Source organism: Chiloscyllium punctatum, chromosome 26 (genome assembly GCF_047496795.1).
Source record: "Chiloscyllium punctatum isolate Juve2018m chromosome 26, sChiPun1.3, whole genome shotgun sequence".
Taxonomy (NCBI): Eukaryota; Metazoa; Chordata; class Chondrichthyes; order Orectolobiformes; family Hemiscylliidae; genus Chiloscyllium; species Chiloscyllium punctatum.
Genome location: NC_092764.1, coordinates 39,622,533 through 39,649,669, shown reverse-complemented (window position 1 = coordinate 39,649,669; position 27,137 = coordinate 39,622,533). Strand labels below are relative to the sequence as shown.

At 41.5% G+C, this 27,137-nt stretch overlaps 1 protein-coding gene across 16 annotated transcripts in view; it reads left to right on the top strand.

Moving 5' to 3' along the window:
- znf536 (zinc finger protein 536) overlaps window positions 1–27,137 on the top strand; it is a 597,614-nt gene that overhangs the window by 191,559 nt on the left and 378,918 nt on the right. The window contains exon 3 of one of the 16 annotated variants that reach the window (XM_072596177.1): window positions 693–866. The exons of the other annotated variants lie outside the window; for them this stretch is intronic. The gene's annotated coding sequence lies outside the window, so the exon portion shown is untranslated. The remainder of the gene's footprint in view (window positions 1–692; window positions 867–27,137) is intronic. 16 annotated transcript variants of the gene reach the window in all.

The window sequence follows — 27,137 nt, the reverse complement described above, 5'->3', positions numbered from 1 at the left end:
TGAAAAGAAATTGGTCAGTCACAAAAATTCAACCCAGCTTTACAATCTGCTGATGCCTTTCAGTGGTGGTTTGCTATGAGGATTCTTAGAGGCTGATACCTATTGAATCCTAATGTCTCAAAATGTGGGGTCTGCTTGACTGATGCCTATGGAACATGACCTGAGATGTTGATGCCCATTATCCAAAATGGAGACTGTTCAGGGCAAGCAGAAGGGAAGCTGAATTTGCCATATGTGTTTTGGTTTCTCTGTGACATTTTCTCAACTAGTTTGGTAATGTAAAAAGCTGAATATTATTGAGGCAAGTTAGGACATTAACAAGGCACCTAACAAGCTTTAACCACCATTAATTGGTAATGCACCGCTATATGACTCATTCACTCACACAGTGAGAGTCTCACCTTGCTGCTTGTGAAAAGCATAAAAGTTGAAGTGATATTCTCCCAGCATCAAAATGGGCCTCGCTAGACTTTTCATCTGACATTTCTACAAATCTTACCATTTCCATAATGCTCAGACTCGTGCTAGATTCTGTGCATAACAGACACTTTGTATGCTCCTTGTTAAATTTGTTATTTATCATCGTCCTAGTTCTCAGGAAAAAAAACACAATATAAGAAGTAACACTAATAATTTTCATGTTGTTCTCTGGTTAAGAAAACTAGGGCTTTCAAGTCTTTCTTTTCTTTCAGAAATGGGTCTTTACCTAACTCTACAAGGCAAGAGTCAACAGGAAATTATGTCACATGGTACCCCAAGATGATGCTAATTCTCTAACTTGCAGAGGACCACAGGACAAGAATTTTACAATTACACCTAAGGGATGTTTATGAGTGTGATCTTGGGAATTCCAAACCAAACTATAAGTATGCAACCATCACAGATGGACAGATTTTAAAATTTGTCTTTTAAAATTGCCTATCTCTTAATTTTAGGATTCCATGATGGTATATGTTTGCTTCTACTTTTATGTCCAGGACATAATTGCCCACTTATGTCCTGTACACAAAAAAAGGACAAATCCAAACCAGCCAATTACTGCCCCATCAGTCTACCCTTGATCATCAGTAAAGTGATGAAAGGTGTCTATCAAGCAGCACTGCTCAGCAATAACCTGCTCAGTGATGCCCAGTTTGTGTTCTACCAAGACCACTCAGTTCCTGATCTCATTATAGCCTTGGTTCAAACATGGTCAAAAGATGTGAAGTGAGAGTGACAGTCGTAGACATCAGGACTGCATTCGATTGAGTGTGTCATCAAATTAGAATCAGTGGGTATCAGGAGGTAAATGCTCTGGTGTTTGGAATCATACCTGGCACATAGAAAGATGGGCGTGGGTTGTTGGAAGTCAGTCATCTCAGCTTGCAGGAGTTCCTCAGGGTAGTGTCCTAGGCCCAACCATCTTTAGGGGATTTTTGGTGATGATTGCACAATGTGGAGCACCATTTATGACTGTTCAGATACTGAAGAAGTCCACATTCAAATGCAACAAGATCTGGATAATATCCAAGTTTGGCTGACAAGTGGCAAGGAACATTCGCACCACACAGATGCCAGGCTGTGACCAGAGACGATTTAAGCACTGTCCCTTTATATTCAGTAGTGTTGCCATCACTGAATCTCACCCACATCAACATCCTTGGGTTACCATTGACCAGAAATTCAACTGAACTCATCACATAAATGCACTGACTGCAAAAGCAGGTCAAAAGCTAAGAATACTGTGATGAATAACTCAACTCTTGATTCCCAAAGCCTGTCCACCATCTATAAGCCACAAGTTAGGAGTGTGATGACATACTCACCACTTGCCTGAATGAGTGCAGCTTCAACAACAGTCAAGAAGCCTGACACCATTCAGGACCAATCAGCCTGCTTAATTAGCACCACATCCACTAGTATTCACTCCCTTCATGACAAATGCTCAGTAGCAGCAGTGTGGACTATCTACAAGGTGCACTGCAGAAGTTCACCAAAGATCCATAGGCAGCACCTTCCAAACCCACGATCACTTCCATCTAGAAGGACAAGTGCAGTAGATACATGGGAACACCACCAGTTGCCCTCCAAGCCACTCACCATCCTGACTTTGAAATACGTCTCTGTTCCTTTACTGTCACTATGTTAAATTCCTGGAATTCCCTCCCTAAGGACATTGTAGGTCAACCTACCAGCAAGAAAGCAGCTCACCACTAGCTCCTCAAGGACAACTAGGAATAGGCAATAAATGCTGCCAGCCAGTGACACCCACAAGTGAATAAAAATTAAAATAAAACAACATATCACTGGGTTGTTTCTTCAGACCTATGGTCTGAATAATGTGCTGATACTCGGTCTTAGTATTGGCACTAGTTGGATCTATTAGTCATTTGGAAGTTGGATAAAGTAGCAATTAGGCCCCTATAAGGAGAGGAATATATAGACCACTCCCAAAATTCTTGTGTAAGATGCTTTCAGGATTCCACCCGGTTTAGGAGCTTACAGGAAGACTTTGATGCGATAACAAAGAAAGACACATTGTTTGACAAAGCTGTATCAGCTCCTGTCTTGAATCTTAACACAGATGTATATCCTCCTCTTTAGAGGTACCATTTTGGGAGAATTCAGGATCTAAAATAGAAAAGCAAGATAATTTACTCAAAGTGACATTTAATGTTTCCCAATCATTTAAGTGTTATCTTCTGGGTCGGAATAAGCTCCCTACGATCGAGATGTTGCTGTTGGATAAAGTGATTCCTCATTTTGTATACAATTCTGTTTAGTGTCCTTGACATATAATTACAAAAAATGTTAATTATTTTAGCTACAGTGTTTAATTATGTTTTAATGAATATTGTTAAGGATTATTAGCAGGATTATCATTCATAGTTAAGAAAGTAAATCAAGTAATGGATTCTTCTGGTATTTATCTGTCTGGTATTTATCCGTCTGCTATTATATCACCTCAAATCAGGTAGCATCTGCGGTATTGCACCCAGTTATAGTTTTTGAGACATGAAGATGACTTAAAAACACTGGAGAGTTTGCAAAAAGAGCAATGAGATCAATCCTTTCTGTCAGAAGACTGAGGTGTGAGAAAAAGCTGAAAAAACTTGGGCTATCGCCTCTTAAAAGAAGATTCTATAATATATACTTGATTCTATAATATACAAACTGTGCAGAAAAAGACAAATCCCACTGTAATAACCTGCAGAATAATGGTACTCTAACAGTCTGAAAATCATTCATTATATTATTGGAACAGGTGAAGCTGTGAGGATTTAGAATAAGAATCTACAGGTCAAACTGGTGAAAGGCAAGTTTAGAATTGGTGGCTAGAAGTCTTATCGAGCATGACTAACATTTGGGGTGGACTTCCAGGTAGGGGTGTCAAAGACAAAGCCATACATCACTTGAAAAATTGTTTCATACTGTGATGAAGAGAACAATGTTGGATTGCCCAAGGAATCTTATCTTCTGATATTTGGCAAATTAAAATTATGTAGCTATAATTTGGATGTATTTTAAAATCAACAATTGGACTGGCAATCTAATTAGACAGCCAGAAGTGATAATGCATGGACACATGACTAAACTGCAATGTTGTTAGGGTGTCTACTTTGGAAACATTGGGCAAAAGTTAGTGAGGCTCCTTGAGCAGAGAGAATGATGGACAGACTGGCTGACTGGGAGAATCATCAAGGAGGATGTGAACCAGCTCACCGTTGAGAGAACACTACCTCACATTTAGTCAGTGATGGGAGGGGACTGAAATGGGAGACTGCCTGGTAGCAGTGGGAAGCCAATTAGGCTTATTAATGAGCCACTTAAATCCAATTATCCCTGAGCCCATCAAGATTTAATAGCAGCTCAGGGACTACATGAGCCTCACAAATATCACCCATCCCACCAGGAAACTGTCCAGCAAATCCTATCAGATTTGTCAGTGGCCTACTACATTGTCTTTCATTCATAGATGTTCCATGCCAGATGGACATATCACGCATTGGGACATAGAGGTAGGTCCTGACAATGAGTCAACTCCACTGCCCTCAAATACCTATTCCCCCCCCTCCATTTCTGGTAAACCACACCATCAGCCTGCTCCCTATTGCACTGCCTTCTCTTCAGGAATACAGCAACAATCCTGGCTGAAGGCCCCAGTGCTTACTGGCAGAGGCCCACTGTGGCACTCCTGCTACTGGAGCTCTCTCAGTTGCCAGTAACTTCAGGGCAGGGTTTCTTATCCTACTGGGAGCCCCAGTACCATCCAGATAAGTGTAGCTTGCCTTGAAATTGTATCAGGCCTCCTGAGGAAAGGTGAAATGGGGTTCCCACTTAAGACCATAAGACACCATAAGACATAGGAGTGGAAGTAAGGCCAATCGGCCCATCGGGTCCACTCCGCCATTCAATCATGGCTGATGGGCATTTCAACTCCACTTACCCGCATTCTCCCCCTAGCCCTTAATTCCTCGAGACAACAAGAATCTATCAATCACTGCCTTGAAGACATTTAGCGTCCCGGCCTCCAGTACACTCTGCGGCAATGAATTCCACAGGCCCACCACTCTCTGGCTGAAGAAATGTCTCCGCATTTCTGTACTGAATTTACCCCCCTCTAATTCTAAGGCTGTGTCCACGGGTCCTAGTCTCCTCACCTAACGGAAACAATTTCCTAGCGTCCACCCTTTCCAAGCCATGTATTATCTTGTACGTCTCTATAAAGTCTCCCCTTAATCTTCTAAACTCCAATGAATACAATCCTAGGATCCTCAGCCGTTCCTCATACGTTAGACCTAACATTCCAGGGATCATCCATGTGAATCTCTGCTGGACACGTTCCAGTGCCAGTATGTCCTTCCTGAGGTATGGGGACCAAAACTGGACACAGTACTCCAAATGGGGCCTAACCACTTATTCACCAACTAGTGAACGGGACCTCTGTCTCCAGCATGACCTGATATAAGTTGTAATATAAGTAAACATTTATGGTGCTGAAGGAGGCTATTTGTCACACTGTATCTGTATCAGTCTTAGGAGAGCTGTTCAGTCTTAATCCCTGCCTCCAACTCTAGCCCTGCAAGTTGCAGCACCACAACTAAGTGTCCAAGTGTTTGTTTAATTTGATGAATATTTCAGCCTCTACCATCCTAACAGATTCCCATCAACATCTGAGCTAAAAATTATTCCTTGATTTCCCACTAAACATTCTAAAAATTACCTAAGTCTGGCACCCTGGTTATTGACCAGTCTGTGGAGCGAAAAAGATTCTTCTTATCTGCTCAGTCTGGGCTCCTCCTAATTTTGTGCACTCAGGTAAATCTCTGCTCAATCTTCTGTTTTAAAGTAAACAAGACCAGCATATCCAATATTTTCTCCCAGCTAAGTGCCCTTTACAGAAGGAAATCTGCTATTCTCACTTGGTCTGATGTACATATGACTCCAGAACCACAATAATGTGGAATTAAGGGCTAAAGGAATTAAGGGCTAGAGGAATTAAGGGCTACGGGGAGAACGCTGGTAAGTGGAGCTGAAATGCGCATCAGCCATGATTGAATGGCGGAGTGGACTCGATGGGCCGAATGGCCTTACTTCCACTCCTATGTCTTATGGTCTAATATGCTTGACTCACAAATGCCCTCTGAAATGGCCAAGCAAGCAACTCAGTTGTAGCAACAATGATGTCTCAACAAAGAAATGCAACTAGATGGGCTACCTGGTATTGACCTAGGCAACTGGAAATGACAAAGGCAAAGACAACTGTGTTGACCCTGCAAAGTGCTTCTTCCTAACATTTGGGGTGTAGTGCCAAAATTGGGAGAGCTGTCTTACAGACTAGTTGAGCAACAACCTGATATCATAATAATCACGGAATCAAACCTTACAGATAAAGTTGTAGACACCACCGTCATCATCCCTGAATAGGTCCTGCCCCACCAGCAGGACAGACTCAACAGAGTTGGTGGCACAATGTGAGGAGGGAGTTGCCCTGGGCATCCTCAACATTGACTCCGAACCCCATGAACTCTCAGGTAAGAAAACCTGCTGCTGATTATGCTGAAAACCGGCTGATGAATCGGTACTCCTCCATGTTGAACAATGCTTGGAAGACGCAGTGAGGATGGCAAAGGCACAAACTATACTCTGACTGGGGATTGTCAATGTCCACCAAGAGTGGCTCAGCAGCAGCACTACTTATGGAGCTGGTCGGGTCTTACAGGAAATAGCTGCTAGACTGGGTCTGCAGAATGGTGGTGAGGGAATCAACAAAAGGCAAAAACATATTTGATCGCATCCTTCCAATCTGCCAACTGCAGATGCACCGTCCATGATAGTATTGATAAAAGCAACCACTGCACAGTCCTTATGGAGAAGTCCCACCTTCATATTGAGAATACCCTGCATCGTGTTGTGTGGCACTATCACCGTGCTTAGTGAGATAGACTTTGAACAGATTTGGCACCTCAAGGTTGGACATCGATGACACAATATGGGCCACCAACAGCAGCAGAATTGTGCTCCAGTGCAATCTACAATCTCATGGCCTGGCATATCCCCCACTCAACCCTTACATTCAAGCTAGGGGTCAACTATAGTTCAGTGAAAAGTGCAGGAAGACATGTCAGGAACAGCACCAGGCATACCAAAAAATGAGGTGTCAACCTGATAAAGCCACCAAACTGGATTACTTGCGTGCCTAACAGCATAACATGAAAGACAAACCCGAAGTGATCCCACAACCAATGGTACAGATCTAAACTCTGTAGTCCTGCCACATCCAGTCATGAATGGTGGTGGACAATTGAACAACTCACTAGAAGACGGGTTGCCACAAATATCCCCATCTTTAATGATGGAAGAGCCTAACACATCAGTGCAAAAGATAAGGTTGAAATATTTGCAGCAATCTTTAGCCAAAAGAGCTGAGTGAATGATCCACCTCAGCCTCCTCCATTGGTCCCCAGCATCACAGATGCCAATCGTCAGTCAATTTGATTCCCTCTGTGATATCAAGAAACTTTTGGAGGCACTGGATAATGCAAGGGCTATGGCGCTGACAACATTCAGGCAATAGGATTGAAGACTTGTGCTCCAGAACTTGCTGCTCCCCTATATAAGCTCTTCCAGTACAGTTACAGCACTGGCATCTATTTGACCATGTGGAAAATTGCCCAGGTATATCTTATACACAAAAAGCCGGACAAATCCAATCCAGTTAACTACCACCCCATCAGTTTACTCTCGGTCATCAGCAAAGTGATGGAAGGTGTCATAAACAGTGCCAACTGCCAGCACCTGCTCAGCAGTAACATGCTCAGTGACACCCATTTTGGGGTCCACCCTTGGTTCAAACATGGACAAAAGGGCTGAATTCCCCAGGTGAGGTGAGAGTGACAGCCCTTGACACCAAGACCACATTTAACCAAGTGTGGCATCAACAAGCCATGGCAAAACTGGAATCAATGAGTGTAAAGGGGCAAACTCTCTGTTGCTTGGAGTCATACCTGGCATATAGGAAGGTGGTTGTAGTTGTTGGAGGTCAGTCATCTCAGCTCCAGGACATGTCTGCAGGAGTTCCTCAGGATAATGTCTTAGGCCGAAACATTTTCAGCTGCTTTACCAATGTCCTTCCTTCCATCAAAAGGTCAAAAGTGGGGATATTCGCTAATGATTGCACAATGTTCAGCACCATTCACAACTCCTCAGATACTGAAGTAGTCCATATTCAAATGCAACCAGTGCTGGACAATATCCAGGCTTGGGATGACAAGTGGCAAATGCCAGGCAATGATCATCACCAATAAGAGGCAATCGAACCACCGCTCTTTGACATTCAATAGACTTACCATTATCGAATCTCCCACTATCAATATCCGTTGAGTTACCAGTAAATAGAAACTCAACTAGAGTAACCATATAAATACATTAGCTGCAAGAGCAGGTCACTTCCTGATTCTCCAAAGCCTGTCCACCATCTACAAGTTACAAACCAATGGTGTGATGGAATATTTCTCACTTGACTGGATGGGCGCAGCTCCAACAACATTTGAAGCTTGGCACCATCCAAGATAAAGCAACCTGCTGGATTGGCATCATATCCACAAATATCCATTCCCTCCACGACCAAAGCTCAGTACAGCCGTGTGTAATATCTGTAAGATGCACTGTAGAAATTCATGCAAGATACTTACTCAGCTGCTTCCAAAACCAAGACCAGTTCCATCAGGATAATCAAGGGTAGCAAATACATGGGAACACTACTATCTGCAAGTTACCCTCCAAACCACTTACTGACCTGACTTGGAAATATATTGCCATTCCTTCACCATTGTTGGGTCAAAATCCTGGAATTCCTTCTCTAAGGGCATTGTGAGTCATCGTATAGCAGATGGACTGCAGTGGGTCAAGAAGGTATAGTTTGCTGGTTAGATTAGAAAATGGCTACCTTGAACAGATAATTTCTCATTGTATATATGGCGCAAACTCATGAAGAGACCTAAGGCCACCTCTTTAGGTTCTGAAAAGTACCCATTCTACCTTAGGTTATCTTGGAGCGGGAAGATATATCAAAATTGTGAACAACTGGTGAAGGTCGCTGTTACACACTGGTACAATGTAGTATCAACATCCATGGTATTCACCATCAACATGATGCTGCAGTGAAGCCAAATAGGTTCCATCTATAAAACATGTAAATAATATAGTCTCAATTTCAGTGCCATGGAGGCTGTAATAAATCATACTAACCAATGTCCCTTCAACTGTTCACAACCACAAGATACTAACTGTACCCAAACATCCAACACTCAAAACACAGTACCTTTTACTGATAGCTGTGCTGTATGAACAGTAACAATTTCTTAGCTACTCTAATAAGAGCTGAAAATGTGTTGCTGGAAATGCGCAGCAGGTCAGGCAGCATCCAAGGAGCAGGAGAATCGACATTTCGGGCATGAGCCCTTCTTCAGGAATGAGGAGAGTGCGCCAAGCAGGCTAAGATATAAGGTAGGGAGGAGGGACTTGGGGGAAGGGCGTTGGAAATGCGATAGGTGGAAGAAGGTTAAGGTGAGGGTAATAGGCTGGAGTGGGGGTGGGGGAGGAGAGGTCAGGAAGAAGATTGCAGGTTAGGAAGGTGGTGCTGAGTTCGAGGGTTGGGACTGAGACAAGGTGGGGGGAGGAGAAATTAGGAAACTGGAGAAATCTGAGTTCATCCCTTGTGGTTGGAGGGTTCCTAGGCGGAAGATGAGGCGCTCTTCCTCCAGCTGTCATGTTGCTATGGTCTGGCGATGGAGGAGTCCAAGGACCTGCATGTCCTTGGTGGAGTGGGAGGGGGAGTTGAAGTGTTGAGCCTCCCGGTGGTTGGGTTGGTTGGTTCGGGTTCATGCCCGAAACGTCAATTCTCCTGCTCCTTGGATGCTGCCTGACCTGCTGCGCTTTTCCAGCAACACATTTTCAGCTCTGATCTCCAGCATCTGCAGTCCTCACTTTCTCCTACTCTAATAAGAGCTCAACATTAATATCATTATCGCTTTCCCTTTACTCATGCTATTTGTATATATATCCTGTACCATAGAAGGAGTGTTTATGGCTGATGTAAGATAAGCTGACATTGACCAATGATCCAAACTTGGGGCTTCTTCAACAATAAGTGTTGCATTTACCTAGAGAGAAAGCTGAAGATATTGCAACTTTTGTATTTTTTGAACAGACAACGCCCTTTATTTGAGATCACCCGTAGTTTTCATGTGACATTAGGAAAATTGCATTAAAGTAACAGGCAGGTGCAAATCATTGGTCAGACCATATTTGGAGTGTTGTGTTCTGTTCTGGTCACCTTATTTATCATCCATGGAGAGTGTGCAAAGGAGATTTACTGGAATGGTATCAAGAATGAGTGATTTTAGATACGATAAAAGATCAGAGAAATTGGACTTATTCTCTTTGGAGCAGAGAAGATGAAGAGGTAACATTATTGAGGTGTTCAAAATTATGAACAATTTCCTAGAATTAGAATCCCTGCAGTATGGATACAGGTTCTTCAGCCCAACAAGTGGGCGGCACGGTGACACAGTGGTTAGCACTGCTACCTCACAGCACCAGAGACCCGGTTCAATTCCCACCTCAGGCAGCAACTGTCTGTGTGGAGTTTGCACATTCTCCCTGTGTCTGTGTGGGTTTCCTCTGGGTGCTCTTGTTTCCTCCTACAGTCCAAAAATGTGCAGGTTAGGTGAATTGACCATGCTAAATTGCCCGTAGTGTTAGGTGAAGGGGTAAATGTAGGGAAAGGGTCTGGGTAGGTTGCTCTTCGGAGGGTCGATGTGGACTTGTTGGGCCGAAGGGCCTGTTTCCACACTGTAAGTGTAGTCTAATCTTAAAAAAAAGTCCACATGACTCTCTGAAAAGTATCCCACCCAAACCCATTAGTCTACATTTACCCCAACTCATACACGTTCGTGAACACTATGGGCAATTTATCATGGCCTATCCACCTTGCATATCTTTGGATTGTGGGAGGAAACCCACTCAGACACAGGGAGAACGTGCAAACTACATACAGACAGTAGCCCAAGGCTGAAATCGAACCCAGGTCCCTGATGCTGTGAGGCGGCAGTACTAACCACTGAGCCACTGTGCCAACTCAATTGTGAAGATTCATCCTGTGCTGAGTTAAACTGCCTATTGCCATTCATGACTGAATGCGGTAGAACTGCAGATCTTAGATTTGATTCATTCAGTTGCAAGATTACTTAGCTCTATCACATGCTGCTTCACATATAAAGTCCATATTGTCGCTTCACCAGGTTAATGCCCCATTTTTAGATATGCCTGAGTCTCTTCCTAGCATGTCCTCCTACATTCTTCTACAAACCAAGGTTGATATTCTGTTTCCACTAGTTAGCATGTCAGCAACTAGAGGATCACAATTTCAGGATTTTCACCGAGAACTAGGAGTAAGATAAAGACAAACTTCTTTACTAAGAGAGTTGTCAGAATTTGGAAGGTACTGCCTGGAAAGTGGTGGAGGCAGAGACCGTAGGAGGTTTCAAAAGGGAATTGGAGATATATTTGTAAGTAATGAATTTAGAAGGCTATGGAGATAAGGTTGGAGAATGGGACTAACTTGGTAGCTCTCTTGGGAGCTAGTACAGATATGATGGATCAAATAGCCTCCTACTGTAATGTAAAATCCTAAAATGCAGAGCAGATCGAGATGCAGATCAATTAATAGAATTTTTTGTTTTGAAAGTCTGTAAACAAAAGACCAGAAAATTGATTATTTCCTGCTGCAAAATCTGGTCACAAAGTCGAGAGACCCCTGAACAAGCACAACTGAAGATACTTACATGGGAGAGTTATGGATGTGATCAGTCTTGTGGTCTGAAGACTTATTCAGACATGGAAAATTAAAAGTACTTGGTGTATATGTTTAGGCCCGTAAGTCTGATCCATAATTTCACAAATGTTTCAACTACACCATTTGTTTGTGGCTAATTACAGGTACATCTCAGGTAGCAAATGTGGAAGATAATTCAGGCTTTTGTGCTTATGAAGTAACAGTCATCCTAAAAAAGGAAATAAAGTTCTATTCAAGAATATTTTAGGTATTGCGCAAAACTGTCGAAAATATTTACTGTTCTATGGGTAATTATGTAACTTGAGCAAGAAATGCCAACTCTGTTCCTTTAATATGTGGCTGCTTGCCCTTTTTTGTATTTTGAGGAGATTTGCATTTTTTTCTTTCTGGTACTATTCACATCAGTTTTGTATTTGTGCAGTTATTTTTATGTCAGAGGTGCTTGAGAAAAATGCAGTCATTAAAAGCTTGGTCTTTGTTTTTCAATCTGTGACCCAGTAGTCTCTTTAGCAAGCTATGGTTCAGTAAACTGGCATGCACAGGACTACAATGGAAAATTATGTAACAGATGGAAGCTTCTACATTTTTTTGTTCAGTCCTTTTATAAGTCAGTTTACAAATGATTTTAAAAAAACCTAATGCATCTCAGTGTTTGCATTTAAAGACTTGCAACAGAGATGTTTAGAAAATAGTTTGTTAATGGTATTTTATAGTTTATGACATTTCGACTATTGGCAGGAAAGAAGATATTTTGTTAAGATTAGCAAGATGTTAGTAACCATGAAGTAACTTATGTGCTTCAATAAATATGTCCAGTTCACTGGAAACTACAAAGTCAGTTAAAACAAAACAACACAAGAGCGAATTGCAGTTTAGTGAAATCATTTCCTTTTCTTAATCAAAAGATGACAGCCACAACCTTTGAACTTTACAGCATTTTCTGTTTTTGGGGTGCAAAACTGACTTTTTATTAAAATACTGAATGACCTAATTGATGAAACAGATACATTTGCTCATACTATGATGGTAATGATGGATTTGCAATGGAAATGAAAACAATGAAAGAGCTTTTTGAGTGATCAAATCTTAATTTAACAAAATGTCGTTGAATGCAAATCACCATACTTAGCAGTGTCACAGAGGAGGAATGATCACACACAGTGCCTGACAACCAGGTACCATTTCCTTGTTATTTAAATATGTTGCTTAAAATAAACTTTTTCTGTATGCTAAAAATGCCTTTCTGTTATGAAAAAGTGAACTTATTTTGGTTTTTATTTTTCATGAGAGGTGGATAGAACAGGGTTTTGTTGATGTCGCATAAACTGCCCTTTTAGACATTGTAAAATGCTACAAAGCCATTGTCTCTGTTTCCTAAACTAAGCATTTTATATCTCTTGGGGCTAATTCCAACATTCAGAATATACAGAAGGCAGATTATATAATCATATTAAGATCCCAAGGCAGCAGCTGCAATCCCTGATGTCAAACTCTGCTTTCAATCTTACTGCATTTTCTTTTGACACAATGACCATGCATGGACTCACACATTTGTACTCTTTAACACCAAAGTTGCTTTTCCTGTAGAAGTCCTGATTTCTTTTCTGAGGACCACATTACTTTTGCCACATGCTGTCTTTTTGGGCTTCAATTTGCTATTCATATTATTTTTACATAATTATTTGAGTTACATGTGCAATATATGATTTCATATACAGGTCGCATTTAAAAAGAAAAAACATATGGATTTCATATGAGTCTATTTTGTATAGGGTATGATCTAGGTAAAGGTGAATTTGCCATAGCCCTACCAGATCATAAAGCTGCTCCCTGTTTAGAGAGAGAATTGGTGGTGGTTTAACCTGAGGGTTACAATGCCTCAGGCGAGGGGAGAGGTTGAGAACCAGAGTCCTTCATAGTGACCTCAGCAGTGTGAAGCTGTTTATGTATTTGCCAATAATGTTTTACTGGCATGAAACCAATTTGCTGCCTGTGTGGAATTAGCACAGATATTAATTTCCTTCACCCCAAAGTTCCTAAACATCTAAAATTCCAACTTTCTATTTGCTAACTGAAATTCCCTACAGCCAACTCTTCAGGGTACTGTGATCAAGGGAAATGAAAGTCAAAAATCTGGCGATGCTTCAAAGCAGAGGTTGGTTGTAAGGCACCCATTCCACTTCAGCTATGAAAATGGAGCTGTCAACATAGCTGCTAAGACAGGAATTATAGATGGTAACAACAAACTAACAAACAGATGATCCAGTTTTCCCACATGTTTACAGTTATTGCATTCTTTAAATGTGAGCTCACAGTTCACTAGTAGCACCTTGGAGCTTTTGCAGCATTGAGCATTCTTGTCCTTTAACAAAAATTGATAGGAATCTTCAAAATACAAATAGCATAAATAGTCAAATCAAGTGTTTCACAGTCAGGCAATTCCTCTGGAATTCTTGCCAGTGAATAAGTGCAGGTACCTGAGTAAACATTTTATATTGCTAGTTACTAACGGAAGATACAGGAGTGGCAGGCAGGTTTGTCAGGGGCACTGGCAACCTGACGTTACAGGACTGCAACCTGTGGAATGTCAATATCTGGCTGTCATGGAGAGCAATGCTCGTGCTCCCCACAGCCCTCTGATGTCTGCACAAACCTGGACTCCATCGCTCCAATAACATTGATGAGGTGGGCCCAGCAGTGAGAGACGCGACTGTGACATTGGTTGGGCTAGTGCGGGAGGTGACGAGGCAGTGGTGAGGTGAATCATCCCAGCGGCGAAGATAGCATCTGAGGATGTGTCCATCGATAGCAGCGAAGTGGTGGCAGAGAGCTGACTGCACAGGCATCATTGATTTTGATGAGCTGACTCAGGACTGATGGACTCTCTTCAACCTGTATCATTCTCTTTTTTTGAATTACTTCTAAATTATTCAAAATGGCGACAAATGAAAGCAGTTCACTGTATTTTATTGTATTCTTACTGTAAAATATACGTGACAATAAAATCAAAGTCACTGGTGCTCAATCACAACAGGGAGATGAGGGCACTTACCTCACCCAAGGTGCCCTTTCCCTCACAAGGAGACAGAGCAATCACTGCAGGCACCCAATGGGAGGGAAGCCTTCTCACTGAAGTCTCCACGCAGAACATTACCAAGGTGATTGGGCCTTCAGCCCTGTGGGAGTTCAAGCTGAGGAGGATGAACCTACCTCTAGGCAGGACACGCACAACATGTCCCGAAACTTTAGACCCAAACGTCCCCAGACTTGTCTGGCTAAAACTCCAAGGACAACCAGTTACACTATCGCAAAGATGGAAAATGCTGGAGAAACTCAGCAGGTCTGGCAGCATCTGTGGAGAGAGGAACAGGTAATGTTTTGAGTCTGACCTGATTCGTCTTCAGAACTCTGTTCAACACTTGGCTGGAAAATGTGACTTTTACTCTCAGCATTGAGAAGCTCCTCACTGGACATGTTACACAATGTTACTCACTTTCTCATATCTTATTCAGTAGTTGGGAAGGTTCAACACTCAGAGCTGACCAATATTCCAAAACACCCAGTAACTTCCAGCACTTTTGGCTAAATGCAAGTAAAATGAGAACAGCTGACCAAAATCAGATTGATCCTACACATGGGATTTTTGACCCTCCTGATTTCTTGCTACTTGTCTGGCTTTAACAGTCACACTGATGTCCAAAACAGCAGCCGTGGACTATTTTTAATACTGGATGTAAGAACTTGGAGCAGGAGACCAGAGTGGCACAGTGGCTCAATGGTTAACACTGCTACCTAACAGCGGCAGAGACCCTGGTTTCATCCCAGCCTTGGATGACTGCAGGGTTTCCACCAGGTGCTCTGGCTTCTTCCTGCAATCCAAGGATGAACAAGTTCAGCAGATTGACCATGTTAAATTGCCCCATAGTGTCCAGCATTGTACAGGATTAGCCATGGTGAAAAAAAAACTGCAGAGCTTGGGATTGGGTAGGAGTCTAGACAGGGTGCTCTTCAGAGGGTCTGTGCAGAATTGATGGGCCGAATGACATCTTTCCAAACAGTAGGGATTCTGTGATTCTAGTATTATACAACTTCTTGAACCATCTCCAACACTCAATAACATCATAACTGAACCTATACATCAACTCCACTTTCCTTCCTAACCTTCCTCTTTTGATTCTGTTACTACTCAAAAGCTACCATCTCAGTCCTCAGCATACTCAACAACTCCTTCACTTTCTGGAGTAAGCAATCCATGGACGTCCCAGAAATGGGTAGGTTAAATCATTACCTGGCTTACTACCTCCAGTTTTTTTTTGGCAAAATGCACTTATGAAGAGGATGGTCAGGTTTTGGAAATTATAGTCTTTTAAATAAAACCAAAGCAGTGCACATAAATTGAACAAGGAAATGGGGTTAGCACGCATGGACATTTTGATTGGCGTGGATCAGTTTGGGCCAAAGGGTCTGTCTCCATGCTGTAGGATTCCATGACTCTGTGACTCGAAGTGGAAACGCAGGTGCTTAACTGATGGTTGGTAGCAGATATAAAATACGCAGGTGGTTTGGTAGGAAGAAAACTGTGTGTGTGATGGCATTTCTGACGTAGTGAAAAAAATACACAAAAGCAGAGGGAATATATTCTGGACAACAATCATTGATGGAGATTGACTTCTTTTTATTTATTTTTAATTCCATGTCAATAGCTGCAAGTAAACCATCTAATAATGGCAAACCCCTGTCCCTCCAGTGAGCTTTGCCACTCTAGAAGAAGAAACAAAGCTAAAGCTTCTATAAGAGGCTGTTTCTTTGGATGCTCTCATTTTTCATTGCACTGGATGGAGGATACATGAGGAAATCCTGCTGTAGAATCTGAAAACATTTGGAATTAGCTATACATTTGGCATTTATCACTTAAACCACCAGGAACCCTTATAGTTTAACTTCTGAAGAGCTGGAATTTGAGGTTCATCATGTCAAGAGGCTTCTCCATTGCATTATTGGTAAAGGTTGAAATCTCTTGAGGGTGATCTTCCTAGGCACTAGGAATGTGTGGGCTATGGTGGAAAATTTGGGAAAATCAGGTGAGATGTCAAGTGAGGTCCTTCTTGATGTTGAGGTCAAAAATTACATTTTTCCAAGTCTATACAGGATTCTCCTGACTGGATGGTTAGAAGCTTATTAATGGCGCTTATTAATTACTGCAGATGATGGAATCTGTACTGAAAACAAATGCTGATGATCACAACGTGTCAGGCAGTAATCACAGGGACAGAGCAAGCTAACGTTTCGAGTCTGGATGATTCTTCATCAGAGCTCGGATGAAGAGTCACCAAGACTGGAATTGTTAGATTGCTCTCTCCTCATGGATGCAGCCTGACCCACTGTGATCTTCAGCATTTGTTTTCATTATTAATGGGGATTATTGCTCATTATCACCATTACTGTCCAATCACACCTGCAGGTTCCCCACCCAATGGTAAGAAACTGAAAATGAAAGTTTGAGCAGCTACCTAGCAACTCCAGCTCAACATTTGCTCCTCCCAACCTCCATCTTGGGCTCCCCCAGCCAACATCACAGAGCATGCTCCATGGGTAGTGGCTGCAATCCCTTCATGTCAACAGGTCATAGAACCTTTACAATGTAGAAACAGGCCATTTGACCCAACACGTCCACACCAACCCTCAGAAGAGTAACCCACCCAGACCCATTCCCCTGCCCTATTACTCTACATTTACCCCTGACTAATTCATCTAACCTACACATCCCTGAATACTTTGGGCAATTTAGCATAGCCAATTAACCTAACCTGCACATCTTTGGATTCCCGGGAACAAACCGGAGAACCCCGAGGAACCCCACGCAAATGTGGGGAGAATGTGAAAACTCCACACAGACAGCCACCCAAGGTTAAAATTGAACCCAGGTACCCAGAACTGGCAGGCAGCAGTGCTAACCACTGAATCACCATCTGATACAAGTTTCACTGCATCACCGTGGCACATCTCCTGATCTCACTTTGGAGCCTAACCGGCACCATTCATCATGATGCTGCTGCATTGACACTCGGCAGCTTGGGATAGGTCCACACAGACTGGATAAGGCTGCATCTCAAGGCTGCACAGTTAGTAAATGCCTAACTAGATGCTCACAGCATCCCTGCCTGGCTTTGTTATACTGTCTTGCCTTTTTGCACTTTGCCCCCTCAGCCAGAGTTTAGTTGCCCTCAGTAATTTTGTCTTGGCTTATCCTTACTACAGATACAAAGCCAAGTAGCTTGACATGTTTGTCAGCAATTATCAGTCAAACTACATGTGCATCAACCAATTTGCCATGTCTCAAAGTTAAAGATGAGTAGTCCTCAGTCATATCAAGGGAAGCTGCCAATAATCAGGAGGTCTTGGTACAAGCAATCAAGGGTAACATTCACTGATAGTCAAGAGGTCCGAGCAGAGTCAGGCACCTGCTTGAAAAGGTCAGGGTCAGGGGCTCTGACTCACTACAGTCCGGGCAGGTGGCCACAGAGAGTCTGGCAGATCCAATGAACACTGTCAGGATCAGTTGGGTCAGCCCACCCCACATTGTCTTCCATGATTCCTCAATTCCTAAATGGGATCCAAGTATGGGAAATGGCTGAGACCTCACCTGGACTGGGAGGAGTCTGTTTTTCCCCAGGCCAAAATATGGGCCTAACATGTGAGTGACAGGAAACAATTCAAGGGACAGTTGCATCAATCTGCCCGTGCAGAATATACTTTTAGGTCATTTGCAATCATATCATTGTCTATGTGAATTCAAGCAGTGTCTATCTATGTGAGGTGAGAATGCTGGTCACAAACAACCTTAACCATGTTGTTTGTCCTTGAAGATTGGAGATGAACATCTCAGTGAGCAGAAGTAATTCCAGGTGATCTGAAAATAGGCAGCTGTGAGCCATAAAGCACAAAACAAGTACAAGACTTCATTGGCTGCTCAGGGGCACAGAAGTAATTTCCTCTCAATTTGATCTGTAAGTATAAGTTGCTATTATATGCATTTGTGGATGGTGTGAGTCTGGGAAGGGAAGGGCTCAGTAATCACACAGTACTTGTGATGTCTCACTGTCTTTTTGTGACATGACTTGTGGTCATTCATCAGAGTATGGTCCTATATCAAAGCTCCACACGAAGCCATTCCATGGCCTTCATTGTCCGAGTGCTCCCACTGTATGGAATAATATGCAAGGCCATTATTTTGAGTGACGTGAAAGCTGACAGCTCACGTTACTAAGGACCTGGCTGATCGCTATGTTTCCCATACAGTTTATGACTGATAGATCCAGCCACAGTCGCTGATATTGTCATATTTGAGAGCAGTGAAGTGCAAGAGGACCAGCTGAGCCAGCAAACCCAGTACTAATAGCAATCTCCAGCAGATGATAAGCTACCACCACATGAAGAGATTGCAGCTGAAGATCCCCTCAGGAGTGATGGCAAGGTCAAAGTCTTTTATCTTAGATGCCATTTCCTTTGGATGAGTGATTACAGTGTTGGCGAGGATGTCCTGGGACACAGCTACAGAACTATGCCAAATGCTGGAGTGGGCCCTGCCACCTGGAGGAATGGCTGGCTATCCTTTCCTGGTGGCTGTCAAGGTGACAGCTGCATTGAACTTTTATGTAATAGGCTTCTTTCAAGGAACTGTTGTAATCTTGTAAGGGATTTCTCAATCATCCACCTACATTAACATTATTACCAATGCCATTTGTGACAGATCACACCATTTCATCTTATTTCCCAGGATCAGTGTTGCAGCTTGGGTAGAAAGATTCACCAACATAGCTGTCTACACTCAGGTGCAGAGTACTACAGACTATACATATATCGTGCTGAGAGGGCCATATCCTTCTATGGCAGAATTCATCAATACATGTTCCATGGGAGCTACTGTGATGCCTACACTCTTTGAGAATCCTTGTCTTCTGATGGCTTACGAGGATGGTTACTGGGAGACAAGGTGTACCCACTGTGACCATGGCTGATGACACTGTTATGTAACCTCCTGACTCAGGCTAAGGGTTGATAAAATGTAGCCCATTCTTTGACCAGGGCTATGGTGGAGCAGAAGATAGGCCACCCGAAGATGAGGTTCCACTGCTTGGATTGATCTAGTATTCTCACAGTATGCTGTGGACATAATTCTGTTGTATAATCCTAGCATGAAAATATGCTGCACAACTGGAACAAACAGCAGATATGGTGGATAGCAACAAGTTGGGACATCAGAAGCAGTTTTTTCAGGAAGAGGAGGATGAGAAGATTGAGCAAGACGACTATCATCTTCAGCAGGATAGAGCACAATAGTGTCAAGTGCTTCAAGCCAGACAGATTATAATTGACACCCAGTTCCAGTAGATGAGAGTTGAGTGCAGTGATCATTCATTGATTGTATAATTGTTGATACTCGATGTGCAAGCCATTGATTTCTGTTCTGAGGCAAATGCAACCTCTGGTCATTTCATTTCCGTTTGCTTTGGTGTTGGTGAATAAAGATGAATTTTTGATCTGTTTGAGTTATTTCCTGTATGTAATATTCCCACATTAAACAACAACATGTTGATATAAGATAACACTAACAAGTGGGCTTAGGGGATAGAGTAACAGTGATGTAGAGGGTTGTAATGGGAAATGTGGTTAAGGACAGGTTAGCTGAGTGGTCCGGTGCTCAAACAGTAATTGAGATAGGAATGTGCAGTTGTATGTACAAGACAGTGTCCACTGTTCAACCTCTGTGCTGTGAGAGGTTTCTCCAAGACTGCTGGGCCACTATGATGATGGGGAAGGCAAATCCAGACTGTCATTGTTTGTCTGAATGCCTGGTGTGGGTCAAAAATTCTGCTGGCAACAGGGATCCTGGGATATCCTGACAGTGTTCAGAACTTCCACATTCGGTGAGTGGGAGAATTGATCTCGCATTGGACAAGAGGGGCTTGGTCAAAATATCTGCCACTGACACAGCAGAAATTAGAAGAACCACAAATCACAACAGTGATGTGGAATAATGACCATTACCTGGACTAATATCTTAACAAATGAGCTTGAATAGAGATATCAGTGGGAGGGAAAGACCCAGTATGCATTGTTTTGCATTAGTATATATTTACTGGGCTTTAAAATCTTGGTGGTGTGCATGAGAAACCTCTTCAGACAAAAGTATTTCTGCTATCCTGTGTTATGAAAGCACATAAAGGAATGAAAGTCAGAAAAACCTGCGTGTAATCTGCTTTAGCTTAAAATCTTTGCTTAGCAGAACCTTGCTTTACTGAGCCAATCAGGCGAAAGTCAGCAATGTTGCCTGAGAAACCAAAACTCTTGACTGTATCTGGTGACAATCATCTGTCAATATCAGTCTCAGGATGTGGACATCACTACAAAACCAATATTGTTTCCTGATCCCAGCTTTTCTTTTATGGTGGTGGTGGATTTTCCTGAAATGCTGTGGATATGGTCATGAAGATGCTTTATAACCTGCTGCCAGGGAGAAAGTTCCAGTGTTTGATCTAATGATGATGAATCAATGGCAATATGTCAAGACGTATGATGTGTCACATAGAATGGAGCTTGGAGGCAATATACACCTGCTGTGATTATTTTCAAGTTGGTGGAGACTGTTGGTTTGAGAAGTGCTGTTAAAGAAGCCTTTGGTGAGCAATAACCATGCCTCTTGTACAAATGGTACACCAGTGATACAGATACAGGATGCTGTTGATTTAAGTATTTATAAAGACTTCTGATAGTATTACATTTCTTAAGTGTTTTTGAAGTTCCACACATTCAAGCAAATGGAACATATTCTTGTACTTGTAACCTGCACTTTGTCAGTCCTAGAGAGATTTTGGGGAATCACGAGGTGAGCTATTCCCTGAAAAATACTCACTTAGAATCGTAGAGATGTACAGCATGGAAACAGACCCTTCGGTCCAACTCATCCATGCCAACCAGATAGCCCAACCTAAACTAGTTCCATTTGCCATCCCTCTAAACCCTTCCTATTCATGTACCCATCCAGGTGCCTTTTAAGTGCTGTAATTGTACCAGCCTCCATCATTTCTTCTGGCAGCTCATTCCAGACACACGTCACCCTCTGTGTGGAAAATGTTGCCCCTTAAATCCTTTTTATATCTTTCCCCTCTCATCCTAAACCTATGCCCTCTAGTTCTGGACTCCCCCACCCTTGGGAAATGACCTTGCCTATTTATCCTATCCATGCCCCTCATGATTTTATAAACCTCTATAAGGTCACCTCTCAGCCTCTGACACTCCAGGGAAAACAGCCCCAGCCAATTTTGCCTCTCCTTATAACTCAAACCCTCCAACTCTGGCAATATCCTTGTAAATCTTTTCTGAACCCTTTCAAGTTTCACAACATTGTTCCTATAGGAAGGAGCCCAGAATTGCAGGCAATATTCCAAAAGTGGCCTAACCAATGTCCTGTATAGCCGCAACATGACCTCCCAACTTCTAAATTCAATGCTTTGACCAATAAAGGAAAGCATACCAAATGCCTTTTTCACTGTCCTGTCTACATAAGACTCTACTTTCAAGGAACCAGTTTTGTAGTCAAGGGTGACCTTCTGGATGTTGATGAGAGCCTTAATAATCATAATACTAACAAGTGTCAAGAGAAAATCATTAAATATTCACTTGTTGGGATTTGCTTGGCTCTTATGTGCACAAATGTTGTATCCCACTTCCCAGCTCGAGGTCACACTGATCTTGCTGCATGTCATGCTGTAAACATAAACAGTCTCTCTGTTCTAAATTCTTAATAAAAACTGAAAGAATTACAAATACGGGAAATTGTAATAAAAGCAGAAATTGCTGGAAGAACTCTGCAAGTCTTGCAGCATCTGTGGAGGGAAATCAGAACTCAATTCCTTACCTACTGAGGAAGAGTCACTGGACCCGATGTATTAACTCTGATTTCTCTCCACAGATCTTGCCAGACCTGCTGAGTTTTTTGTTGTAAATTCTTACTCATCATTTGAACTGACAAAAATGTCAGGACACATTTCGTGAGATTAGAAAGTGATCTACCTGATTTTCTGCTGTCAAATGCAGTTGTGTGTTTCACAAATCTGGATTCAACTCAAGTTTGACATAATCTGCTCTGAAATTGTGGCTAGTAAAACTAAGGCACCTTTTTCAGTTCTTCAAATATATAGACTTATGAGTCACTTCCCAATTTTTCTTCCATCAATCCAAAGTCCTTTGAATCTTGAAGAATCCAGCTATGTAAAATAGCTCCCTTCCTGCTTGATGGCTAAGTATATCTCAGACAATGTAGTTCTTATACAGAATGGTGTTTTACCATCCACAGCCAATTCCATTATGCTGCACAAGATAAATATGACAGAGGGAGAACACTTTAGCTCACCCATTCAGAAAAAAACATTGTAACCTTTGCAGCATTGAATTATTTCATCTCCACTACTGTAATTGGGTAAGTCTACCCTGACTCTCCATAGGTGAGTAGGTCTCCATGCTTTCAAGTGCATGTGACAGGTGAGAATCAAAGATCTCTAAAGTGGCACCTACCCTCATGCAAATGAAATATCCTTCCCTGATAGTGTGAACTGAATTGGGAACTGGTGTGTTCTCAATCCAGAGCTTTTTTATCTGGAGCTTACTTGGAACACCTGTTCTGACCTTGAAAGTCAAAGAAGGTAAAGTGTCAATATATGTAAAAACATTATTTCTTGGAAATCAAGATAAACGAACTTTGGTCCTTTTTACATAAATGTGTTTAAGCAATAGAAAAATGAGGTGCTGTTCTTGAGCACATTCTGCCTTTGGGTTTGTGTCACTACAAGCTTCAGTGATCTCATCGTACTTGTATGTCAAGTCCATAACTCAGAGGCATAACTTTGACAATGCTAAAAAACAATCCTTTTTTTAATCTCATTGAAAAAAACCTATGAGACAGCAATATGGGTCTTTGACTCATGACGTAGAAATGATCAACTTTGCAGGAATTTTGAAGAACTAACATCAATTTATTTGGATTCACTTCAGACTGAAGTGGTTTCTGTATCTCTACTCAGGATGGTGAATTATATGGATCAATTTGGTGGAAGTTATTTAGTTTGTTCTTAATCCAGAATTGCTTATATAAATCACCTGATGATTCATATACATTAAATGCTCACCTTGCTGTGCTATTTCCATTTATTTAGTATGAAAAATGACTTTGAATTGTTACAGGTAAACCATAGAGCATTTATCAAAATTTCTTTTTAGGTAGTGTACTGGAAGGAACCAGTTTAAGAGAGTGAAAGACGCAAGAGGCTGAATCTCTGAAGTCAGTAATAGGAATGTGCGTACCTGCAAAAATCTCTTTTTAAAAGATGGCACAGAGGATTGGTAACACATACTCATGAGCCTGTGGAGTAAACAATACTTGCATAGAATTACGTTGGCTGCATTGCACAGAAATACCAGGCTGGTGTATATGCTCCACTCAAGCTTCCTTCCACATTCCCTCATTTTAATCTAGAATTGTTATCATCTATTCCCTTCTCCCATCATTTAAGGGATGTTAAAGGTGCTTCAATGGTTCTGTTCGAAGTGTGGGTGGGGGTGGGAGGGGGAGGTCTCCCTTAAATGCATTTAAACCATTTTCTTTATTCACAAGTACCATATTTTGGGGACTTCTTCCAACTTGAAATTCAGAACAAGTGTAATTGTATTTATAGCAAAAATATATTCCAGATTTGTACTTCATTTAAAGAACTATCATGTGAATTTAAGAAAGTTCATGTCTATTGCTGTCATATGTTATACTGCAGTATTGATATTGATATTGTAGAATGAATGAAGCTATCTTAATGTTCAGTAAAGATGACATGTAGAACCTTCAGATGCTGTAATTAAACGTTGGTTGAAAATGGATAGTTTATGTTTCCTCATATTGATGGGCCAGCTTAGTATTTCCACCATTTTGAGAATAACTGTTTTTAAAATTCAACAGACTTCCTTTGCTCCAATCCCACCTTAAATTTGACAAGAGCTTACCAGAAATAAAGTCTAGGCTGGGACATGAATACCCTGGCCTTTCACACAAACTTTTAGTGCCATTCCAAACGTGATCATCATTATGATGGGTCAGTCTCCTGACTAAAGGAGAGCTCACATCTTGAGCTCACAGTTACTTCCAACAGATGGATAGTTGAGGTATGACTAATCCAATCAACAGTAATGGCTGACTAGAGTCCATGTGGATCTCAGCTAGGAGTCCAGATTGGGAAATACTGGAATTATTATTTGAAGAATTATTACACAGTGACACCTCCCCCTCCCACCCCCACCCACACTTCGAACAGAACCATTGAAGCACCTTTAACATCCCTCTTGGGACGGGAGGAGGGGAAGGATGTGTGGACATATCACTTTTGTCAAACTGACACTTCCACTGGACTTCCCCACATGATTTCAATCACCTTGGGTGTACCCATGATAGCTGTAATATCCACCATTGTTAGACAAATTGAGGAATCTTCCCCAACCACAGAAAGTCCAGCTGACAGGCATATGTCAGCTGTTCACCATATACTTCTCAAGAAGAGGAAGAACAAATTAACTAGGATCATTGGCTGTGGCCAAAGTGTGATCCCTGGTGCGTTGATTGAAGCTTTTATGGTGACCATATAGATGCAGGCTAGTTCATAATATTGGCTGAATAGGCTAATTTGTATATATCTGGAAACAGTCATAAAATTGCAGCATAACAGATGAGTTAATTATATAGTCACCAGAGTCACCACAGAACAGAAGGAGAATATCATACAAACAGTGAGATGCAGCTTTTACTTCATTCATTCAAGAACAGTAAAAGCTTTTTGTTCTGAACATGCTTCTGATTTAAATGATTTTCCTTAAACTTTCTTTTGATTCACGATTATAGTCCAATCATACAATGTTATTTGTATTGATTGCTGTTGCATTTTAGTGCCCAAGTATTATACAAAGAGTTACAGATAGATTGAAGACAGAGACTGAAGGTTTTACTTAATGTTTAGAATGACTATTCTGCTAAAAAAAGGAATATTTAATTTCATGTAATATCGTTTAGACAGCTATGTCTCAGATCTCACTTCAGCTATATACTAATCTTGAAATACAAGATGGAGCTCAAGGAGGAATGTGATCTACCGATATGAGAGCCATGTCATGCTAATAGAATAAACTTTACATGTGAGTTCGGTATTGAGATATAATTATAATCTCTGCAAGGTCTGCTAAAATGCCAAGGCACTATTTACAAATCCCAGGAATTAAATTTTGACCGTTCTCTGCTGAGAAACTTTCCTAGCCACTGTACTGGAGCAATGGACCTTGTGTAAATCAGACATGTCATCTCATTACATTAGCTTTGTTTATGACAATACACAAAATAAATTAGGTTACTTTCGACAGCAGTAACTTTGCACAGAATGGATAGAAAAAAAAGTCCACAAATGTAGGAAGGTATTCTACACCACAGTGTGGCAGTAAGAAAAGGAAACTGGAATTGGCAAAAACATTTAAAACATCAAAAGCTACATCAAGTCTTCACAAGAGCACTGGAATGGCCACTCAGCCCCTCAAGCCTGTTCAGTTATCAGCAAGATAGTGGCTGATCTGTGATCCAACTCCATATATACTTCGCACCATATCCCTTAATACCTTTGCATACTAAAAAAATCTATCCAAAGTTAATAGTTGATCTTGAATCCATTGTCATTTTTTAAGTAAACTTTTATTATCCTTTCCATATAGAACTATCTCTGAGTTTCACTTCTGAATGGCATTGCTCTAATTTTTCGTCTATGTTCCTGGGTTTCTAGACTCTCCAACTTTATCTATTTTTAAAACCCTGACCTAATCACTCCTTAACTATGTAAATTCCAGGAAATACAACCATAACCTGTGTAATTTCACCTCACGAACTAAGCCTCAAAGTCTAGGTATCATTCTGGTATATCTACTCTACTCCCTTCAATGTCAATATATCTTTCCAAATATGTGTGGCTCAGAACTGCTCACCAGTATGCTCTAACTGGGGTTTTGAATTGCTGAAGTATGACTTCTACCCATACATAATCTAAACATCTGGAAATAAAAATCCATATTCCCATAGCTTATTGATTATGGCTTTCTAATGAGCTAGGTACGTAGTTTTCCAAGTTAGCTTATTCTCTGTTCAAGGATGCTGTCTGAATTGCTGTGAACTTCAGCATTTGTTGTTATCAATACAGATTCCATCATGTGCAGTAATTTGTTCCTTCTTGAAACATCCACTTGTTTAGGTATTTGCAATTTGGGTAGTAGCCTATTCTACCTTTTTAGGTGCAAAATGCATGACCACAAATTTGATGTTGAAATTCATTTGATATCATTTTACCCATTCACTTAATATATCAGCAGCGAGAATGTTCTGTATCTAGGTAGTCAGTACTAAAATTAAGTGTTGGTACCTGACACACTGATTCTGCTGGAATTGACTGGGAAGCTTACACTACTAATGGACAATTCTCCAATTTCCTGGCACTATGCACAAAATCTCTCTGAATTTGGTTTAGAGTCTGAGATGGAACAGATCTGACTTATCTGGACAGTTGGCAGAAGTGGGTACTGCAGATGCTGGAGATTAGAGTGGTGCTGGAGAAGTACAGCAGGTCAGGCAGCATCCGAGGAGCAGGAAAATCAATGTTTCATCATGAATCCTGTGGATAGTTGCCTAGGAAATGTTAGACAATCAAGCTTATGTCTAATTCTTGGCTAA